Source organism: Gymnoscopelus braueri (genome assembly GCF_963280865.1).
Source record: "Gymnoscopelus braueri genome assembly, chromosome: 15".
Classification (NCBI taxonomy): Eukaryota; Metazoa; Chordata; class Actinopteri; order Myctophiformes; family Myctophidae; genus Gymnoscopelus; species Gymnoscopelus braueri.
Window position 1 is genome coordinate 35,152,090 of NC_137620.1, and position 9,642 is coordinate 35,161,731.

Genomic DNA, 9,642 nt, shown 5'->3' on the forward strand with positions numbered 1-9,642 from the left:
AATACATTTTATTTGAGATGTTTGTTTCAAATGTAACGTGCATTATAAAGTGCTACAGAGTAATAACATTGCATAAAAACAACATAAAACCCCAGCTGTAAAACGACTGTAAAAAAGATAAAGTAAAAATTAAATTCACACAAAGTCATATAGCCAGTACAGCTGAACAAATGTATTGTTAAAAAGGAAGGTTTTTAGTCCTTTTTTAAAAACATTGACAGTCTGTGTGGTCGGGTAGAGTGTTCCACAGACGAGGCTCAAATTGCTTTCACTATTAATTCAGTGGTTAATTTGCCTTAACTTTCAGGTATGTCAGAATGTTTTAAAAACATTTTGTTTGTCTTTTTTTAAAGTCATACTGTGTGACTTTTTAAATTACACAAGTTATTTTTGATATTTTATCTCCCACTGGTATATTTTTCACCGTAACCATTCAGTTTTTGTTTTTTTGCAACTTCTGTAAACACTGTATTTAGTTGCGGATACCTGCCCCAGAAACAAATGCCCAAATGGTGCCGGTAATGTACTGGAATTTTATTTTTTTTAGGTGTCAAGGTTAATACATTACGTTTCTTTCAACATTGTTCCGACAGTGCTAATTTTGGTAATTCCATGGTTTTGTTTCTAACTGAATTCTGGGAATCGCAGTTCTTGACCATAGACAGACCAGAGATGTCACCAAAAAGACTACTAAAATAAATGCTACACAGTATGACTTTAATGTTTTTTTTTTTTTACCCATTGAATGTGTAGAAATGAGAATTTGTCATTAGCTGAATTGAAAGTGAATTGAGCCTGAACCTTTAGTGTGGACCTGCTACTGGCCTAACTGGCTGCTGTGTGGGACTGTTTTTGTTGATCCTTTTGTGGCTGTAAGGCTGCTCCCAAGAGTCCTACTTGCTATACAGTAGTTTACCTGCCATTTGTTATCATGCTTAATTTCTGTAAACTGATGAATAGGACCTCTTGTTTTTAACTCTGTTTTTGTAACTATTATGTGTGTGCCAAAGTGTTGCGTCACTCTGCACATCCATCCATCAAATGTATATTTTTGTAAAGCCATGAAGAATTGATAGATTGAACCTCGACCACCTGTGAAGTGTTTTCATTTTTAAATGCGTGTGCTTGTGTATCTAGCATATTAGTCTATAGATGATCAAATTTGAATTACAGTTTATATCTGGGTGAATGCTTATGTTGCAGTGTGTTAATTAGTACAACAGTTATATGCTAACAGGGATTAGTGTGCTGTAGAATGAGCACACAGGTGATCAGCCAACCCCACTCAAAGCCTTGTATCTACTGTATTATGTAAAGATCTAGAATGTTAAGGCCTTCAGTTCCTGACACTAAGGCTTTGTCAGACTGCAGGCAAATCCGATTTGTTTCTCAAATCTGATCTTTGGGACTGACCGTTCACGCTGACTGTTATTTATTTCCAAGTGGTCCGACCTATCTGCATTGGTTGCTGTGGTAATAGCCTCGATCTCCAGGCTTTTATTTTCCTTCGCGTTTTGCTAAAAAATAAGAGCCTGGACCAAGCTGTTCACATTCCTGGCATAGGAAGTGGGCGTCAACCTTTCCCCAACCAAACGGAGTGCAGTGGGCGTCGCTCCAAATGTTGTGACGTCATGGCTCTCAATGCTGCACATTGGGGGAGGAGGAGGGGGGCGGGGGTGGGCGCACATATTGGTGCAGTAATGGGTGAGTAATGGTACGATGGTGTCACTCACCGTAAATGGTAAATATACAAATAAATCTAATCAAATCTTATTCAATTTCAAACCACCTATGATTGTAGTTGTAAAATCTGTTTCCACATGGTGTTTTTGCTGTTCATACTTGATAAAACCAGTCTCATAATCTGGATAGGCCCAAAATCTGATTTGGGCTGTCAGCCTATAACAACTATTGCTACGCACTTTTAAAAATGCTGCCTAAGAGAGCTGAAAGTGTTATTTCTAATGCCAGGATAACTTGTCTTATTTGACGTTTAACCTTCTGCCAGGAGGCTTTGCTAAATGTCTCTGGGGCTTGTTGATTCCAAAGACACAACCCTTCAGCTCTTGGTACGACAGGCGGGTGTATGACATTCACAGTTAAGTTTGATTCAGTTTTGTTTTTTAATCTCATAACACACCGACTACCTGGTTTCCACTCCATACCTTAATTTCTCGCTGCAAATCAGATTTTGATGACCCGTAATAATCCAGTGATGATTTCAGGATTATTTCATGAGCCGAGGGGCTACTCTTAAAAAGCCCTGAGCACTATTAGCTCCCATTTATGAGATGGAAATTATTCATAGCTTTCACCTTTCACATACACTTCCATATGAACGCACACACTCATGCATTTGATTGTCTTTAAACCGCAGGGGCACCGCCGAGCTTGGAGAGCTGCTTCTGTTGTGTTGTGCAAGTTGCTTAGCGACCATCTCGGAACGAGACAAGTACCCCTAGGAGAGAAGAGTAGGGGTGGGAGAGACGGCGCGCAGAAAGAGGTTGAGGCGAGTGTGTACAGAAAGAAAGTGCAAGAAGTGTGCTGTCTGTGTGCTAATCCAGCTGTGCGATGATTGCCGCTTTTTTTTGATGGCTTGTCTTTCCTCTGTAATAGCGGCAGTGATTTGGAGTGTGAAGGGAAAGGGCCTTGTTCTGGCGGCTCGGGGAGATTTGGCGGTTGATGGTGGAGGGTGATGGTGTGTGGTGTTTGTGTTTGAGTTTTGAGTGTTAGACAGCCTTAGGTTGAGGCTAGAGGAGCAGCTCTGACAGCATGCGGTGCTTGGAGAGGATCTGAGCCTGTCCAAGTATATTTTTTAGGGCTATAATATTTGGTCTGCAACTCTCGAATATTTTCTTGAAGATTATTCTATTGATTCCTTTTTCGATTCGTCATATAATCGAAGCACGCCCTTCCCCCCACCCCCACTTTTACACATTTTGTATATATAAAGATAAAGTAGATTTTTATTATTGATTAAATCCATCTCAATAATCACTTAATCAAAGTAATCGATGTAATCAATAATAAAACAATCTATCTGAATAAAATAATTGATTTTGGTGGTACAATTCTAACTTTTCTAAAGACATACAGTAGCACTGCAGTCCAATAGTGCTGCAACAGTTAAACACAACCTGCCAATTTTCAAACATGTTCAAAATTAGCGAATAGCCTACTGTAGTGCTGATCTACAAGCTCAAGCTCACAGCGCATCATGATGGGTGGTGGAACTTGTAGATTGGTTAATTTCAGTATTTTTGCACGACACAATTGTACGACCAAGTATAACATTGCACCCGTAGATAAAACATGGGTCCACCATGTCCTGCACATGCATTTAAGTTGCTCCTGTTTTTTTTCTATCTGACTCATATGCACTCTACTTCCACTCTCTCTCACACAACCACTGATGCACACAGACAAGCACCACTGTCTGTCGGACACAACACACACTAAACCTCACTCTTCCCACAGTGAGGCTATTACCTACGTCCCGAGGTAGTTTCAATGTATCCCTCCCTCTTGTAGTTAATTAGCCTATCTATGTGAAGTGTTTGTCTCCACGCTTCCACTTATGCTCCGTCTTGAGTGATTCTGCATGGCCGTGCATAAGTGCCAGCCATTACACACCGTGCGCGCACATATATACACACAGGACAAAGCGCGCATCCCCTAGCACTCGTCACCAAAGCTAATGTGCAGAATAGCAAGTAATGGCATTTTGATGTTAAGGAAGGCATTTGAAAACAATTATTCAAATGGCCATCAGCCTTCGCTATCTTCTAATCCCGCGGAGGAAGCACTCAAGCAAACACTCACTAGTCTGACCCCGTTTAAAATTGCCACGGAGTAATAGGACGGCGCGTTCCTGCTAGCCGTGGCTGTTAAATGTCTAGTCTCCGCTGCCTTTTCTCACTTTGCTGCTACTTTTTCTTTACCACTCGAGTCCCTATTTTATACTGAAAAATAGCTGGTGAAAATAGCTGATCTACAAGCTTGCACTCGTGAGCTAGCTTTTAAGGGTGTGCCCAATTTAGGGACACATCAGGTTGAAAGTGGTTAAAGGCCCATGGCGTTTTAAAAAGCGCCGCAGTGCAAAGGGAGCAGATTTCCTGCGACTTGCACAGAGTAGGTTGTCACAGTTGACATTTTCTCAAAATGTCAGCGGGTTGCCTCTCCTTTGTCTAAGGGAGGCTTTGAGTCTGTGCGTGATGTTCTGAGCGTTTGCTCCAACCATGGCCCTATCACACCCCACGCATACAGTATGCTGTTGTGTGGGTTGTTTTTCACCACATGAACCCCAGCGTCCCCGTTCTGGACATATGTCATAATACAATCGAGGTTTAATTTTCACTACTCATACATGTACAATAAGCTAAATGCCATTTTGTGAGGTCCTCAAAGTACTGTGCTGCTACAACAACATACAATGACAATAATATTGGATGAAAAAAAACTATAAGATAAAAGGTGAACATTCAGCCAAAATAGCAGATTTTGGTGAGGGGAAAAATTAGGGTGCCCAGTATAGACCCCTGGGGGAGCCCAGTCAAGAAGTATATAGAGTTTATCTGGTCTGATCCTTTTCCCTCTACACCAAAAATAGCTGATCTACACGCTCACAACACATTGTAACACGAGGTGAACTTGTAGATCAGCCATTTTCAGCGAACGCTCCTCTCCAGAATAGGGATGCCCCGGGTTCAAACGGTTCAGTAGTTAAGAGGCTGCCCTAACAACATGAAATGTCGTATATTAATCTAATATTATCCATATAATCAACGTGATCTCTGTAATCCTGCAACCTGCGGTGTGTTTTGCCGGTCTGTCTGTGTTCTCCCCAACAGCTTCTGGGATCAAGGTTGTGTCCTCCAGGCAGCTGTCAGGGGCTCCAGAAGCCCCTGCCAGCAGCCCGTTCCAATGCCTGTCACACCCCACTCAGAGCAGCAGGAGATAGGGAGGGCGGGGGGGGGGACACATCACAAGGTCTGGCCTTGGACGGAAGACCTCCTGGAAAGGGCAGAAGAAGAGAAAGGAGCAGGCTCTGAAACAAAAGAGAGAGAGAGAGAGGTACGGCTAATTGATGTGGGATTGAAGTTTGGACATAAAGCTGTGTGTCCAGTGGTGTAAAGTAACTAAGTACATTTACTCAAGTACTGTACTTGTTTTGGTATTTTTTTTACTTTAGTAGAGTATTTCTAATTTTTAGTACTTTTACTTCTACTCCACTACATCCCAGAGGCAAATATTGTATTTTTACTCCACTACAATTATTGGACAACTTTAGTTACTAGTTACTTTGTAGATTTTGATTATTATTACAAAACCTATATTAACCACTTCAGCCCTATATACATTTCGGCCATTTGAAAACAGCCGATCTACAAGCTCAAAATTGTAGATCTGCTATTTTTTTAAAAATTGTGAAATGGGACATTCTGCTTAACACGTACTTTCTACTTTTGGTACTTTAATACTTTAATACATTTTGATACCAATACTTTTGTACTTTTACTCAAGTACATTTTGAATTCCGGACTTTTACTTGTAACAGAGTATTTCTACATTGATACTTTTACTTAAGTCAAAGATCTTAGTACTTTTTTTTTAACACTCAGATTTCACTGTGCAATAAAACGAAACGCATACATTCTGCAATGTTCTGCGCCTTAGTTCTAATGTGCTATATTTAGAAGGAAAACAAACCCAAGCTAGCTGAATATTATTTTCCAGTTATGTCAGTCAACCTGCAGCTACGGTGCTTTATGAATCCTATGATCATCACATTGTTAGCCTGAATAGGCTCGAATGCAAGCATCAGCTTAACCGCATTAACCCTGGTGTCCCTATTTTGGGCATGTCATTATAGCCTAAAATTCTCAAAAAGAACCTAGGCCTTTGTACGCCGGTGTCTTGCGGTGAAAATAGCAGATCTACAAGCTTGTACAGTAGATTGTCAATTTCTTTGTGACACCGTTGCACGACAAAGTATAAAGTAGGGCTGTAAATGTTGTTGCATTTATAGTACATAGCGCCTTTATCCAAAAGCACTTCACAATGTGCGTTACATTCACACATTCACTCACACATTCACACATCGACAGCAGAGGAAACCATGCACCAACCTGCAGGATCAGTTAGGGGTTAAGTGTCTTGCTCAAGGACACTTCGACAGTAGACACTAACACGGGCGAGTCGGGGATCGAACCGGGAACCATTCCCAAGTTGCCGCTCAACCTCCTGAGCCACTCCCAGCCCAGGTATAGGACCACTACTGGTTGACGAGAGGTAATGCAAGAAATTCAAAGGGAAATATCTTGCCTTCCCAAACGAGCTCTCCCTTCTAGCTCAACAGTAGAACTTTTCGGCGCCCACGCCGGGGACCCACGTTCGAATCCCGGCCAGGACATGAAAGTCACGGATTACAGCTTTAAAGTGGTTAAATACCTAAATATAAATGCGTGCCATCGGCCTTGATGTGCATGTATGACAAAGAACGCTTTATTCTTCGGCTGACGGAGTGTAATTTTACCCACAATGCCACACATCTCCGTGCTGGGTATTACAGAGAGACCGGTCGGGTTGTGAAGTTCAGATAGCTGCACATCTTCCTAAACCAAAAAAGCCTCGACGCAGTGTGTCAAGTGATATTTCAACAGTCACCATCATCACATTTCTCACAGCTGCTGAGGAAAAAGAAACCCGCTGCCGCCCGCGTGCCTGTGAATACATCCCATTTCCATTCCAAAAGGCCGCGGCGGTGATTGACACATCCTTGTTCTCTGGTTTACATTAGAAGTGGAAATAATTGGCACCGAGGCGGAGACACGTATACCAGCGCGTACCGCCGAGAAAGAGACCCTGGCGGGACATGCACTTCACTTAGCAGTCTGATCTCACTCTATTCACTCCAGATGTGGAGGCGCGCGCGCGCGCACACACACACACACACACACACACACACACACACACACACACACACACACGCATATATACATATTATACATAGATGAGAGTATGCATATACACGCATATCTGTATACTGTTCATACCAGAAAGAAATGTATAAGCACACAGATGCTCTCTCTCTCATACATACATACATACAGTACATACATACATACATACATACATACATACATACATACATACATATGGGCGGCAGTGGCTCAGGGGTAGAGTGGCCGGATGGCAACCAGAGTTAGCGTTGAAGTGTCTTTGAGCAAGGCACTGATCCCCTAATTGCTCCCGATGAGCAGGTTGGTGCCTTGCATGGTTTCCTCCGCCCTCGGAGTGTGAATGTGTGTGTGAATGGGTGAATGCAATGCACAATCTATGTAAAGCACTTTGGATAAAAGCGCCATATAAATGCACCATTAACCATTTATTTACCATTTACATACATACATACATACATACATACGTACATACACATAGTTTAGCAACTACGCATAGGCAGTACATACACATATACTGTACATGATTATACACAAAAGAAAACATACACAGAATTTCGAAGGACACCGATGCAGGTACTCGCATACAAACACGCGCAAACGTGTGCGCGCGCACACACATACTGTACAGACCAGGATTTCCATCTAAAGCAGCCAGGCAGATTATTACAAATTGAAATCGGTGTCCAATCACTGTCTTCAAACATGTCCTAGTGATACAGACAATGGCTCCGCCGCGCCGCATTGACATTTCACTCACGGCCGAGGCCCGACCTCATACATATAGAGCACGTCTATTTAGAATATAAGTACTCAATCTCGCGCTGCTGTGACCCATTGTCGAGTACCACGCACCTCCACCCTCCACTGCACCTCCTTCTCCCCCCCCCAAGCCCCGGGGCGATCCTCCATAGCTAGTTATGATGAAAGGCTGAGCCTGTAGAGGTACATTAAGCATGGGGTGAGGGGGGGGGCACTATAGCACCTGATAGATTGGATGTGCACTCGGAGGTTTTTGGGGAAGGCGTCTGCAGTCGGAATAATCGCTTGTGTAATTGCACTCTGGGGGGGCGTAAGCGCGGGTGTAGACCCCCCGTGGATTACCTAGCACGCTAACAGTCTGCTCCCTCCATCCATCCATCCATCCATCCATCCATCCATCCTGTATCCACCGCCCTCCCTCTGCCATGTGGTTTGAACCCCCCACTCGCTTCCTCTGACTTCCTTTCCGTCCCTGTATCCCTCTCCGCCTCCCTTCATCCTTAACACCCACATCCTTCCCTTTTATCCTTTCCTAGCCACCGTGCATCCTTGTCTCCCCTTCTTTTTCCAACACCCCCCCACCCCCCTCATCCCCACCTCCCCACCTTCCCATGCCTCCCTGTGTGCCTCCATCTTGTCTCCTCCGCTCCCCTCCAGGGGAGGTTCAGGCAGCCGCTGACAGCCAGGGGGGAGGCTGGAGGCTGAGGGGGAGGCGAGGGGACCAGCGGGCTCAGGGTCTGAGGCGGAGATTAGGTGTCGAGGACAAAAGTGTTTCCTAATGCAACATCAGCAGGTTGATATTGTACATTCTATACTAGATATGCCCAGCCACACCTCTCTCTCTCTCTCTCTCTCTCTCTCTCTCTCTCGTCTATGTTTATCTCTCTCCATCTAACTGAATCTCTCTCTCTCTCAAATCCCTTTCCGTCTTTATCTTGCTCTGTCCATTTTGTTTTTCTTTACTTCATCTTCCCTCCTTCTCTCTCTCCACTCCCCCCCTCTCTCTCTCTCTCTCTCTCTCTCTCTCTCTCTCTCTCTCTCTCTCTCTCTCTCTCTCAGGAGGAGGTGAGTATTGGAGCCTGAGGCAGAGGTGATTGTGTGACAGTGTGAACGAAACGCGCAGAAGGACAGACAGATTCTACAGACAGACAGACACACAGCCTAGCTCTCACGGATGCAGGCTTGCACGCACACTTGCACGCACACACACACACACACACACACGTGCACGCACACACACTTATTTTGGGCCACTGTGATTCTATCTGCTCAGTGTGAATTTTATATGGAGGCAGGGTGTGTGTTTATGTGTCTCACATGTCTCAGTAATGTGAGCGCTGTGGGAGCCGGGCTCTGTGTGTGTGTGTGTGTGTGTGTGTGTGTGTGTGTGTGTGTGTGTGTGTGTGTGTGTGTGTGTGTGTGTGTGTGTGTGTGTGTGGGTGTGTGGGTGGGTGGGTGTGTGTGTGTGACAGAATCAGTTTGGGTAGAGTGAGGGAGAGAGAGACTGTACATAAATGTGAGATGAGCATGCATTATATACTTATATACTACATACTGTGTGCGTTATGCATTCGTATGCATATATATGATGCATGTGGGTATATTCAAGAATTCAAGCCCACATGTCTACTGTACATATGCACATGTGTATGCTGTATGCATGTGCATAATGTGTGTAACATACAGTAGGTGTCTGATATATGTACTGTACGTGCATAATATGCATACACAATATATTATGCAACATTGTTTGCCAAGTCAGTTTTATTTGCGTACTGTGCAGTAGTGCCAAATCACACCAAAAGTTATGACATGGCACTTGATTTACTTTTTACGGTGTGGCTCTGCTGGAGTCGTCTATAAAGTTGTGTGTGTGTGTGCGTGTGCATGCGTGCATGCGTGTGTGCGTGCGTGTGTGCGT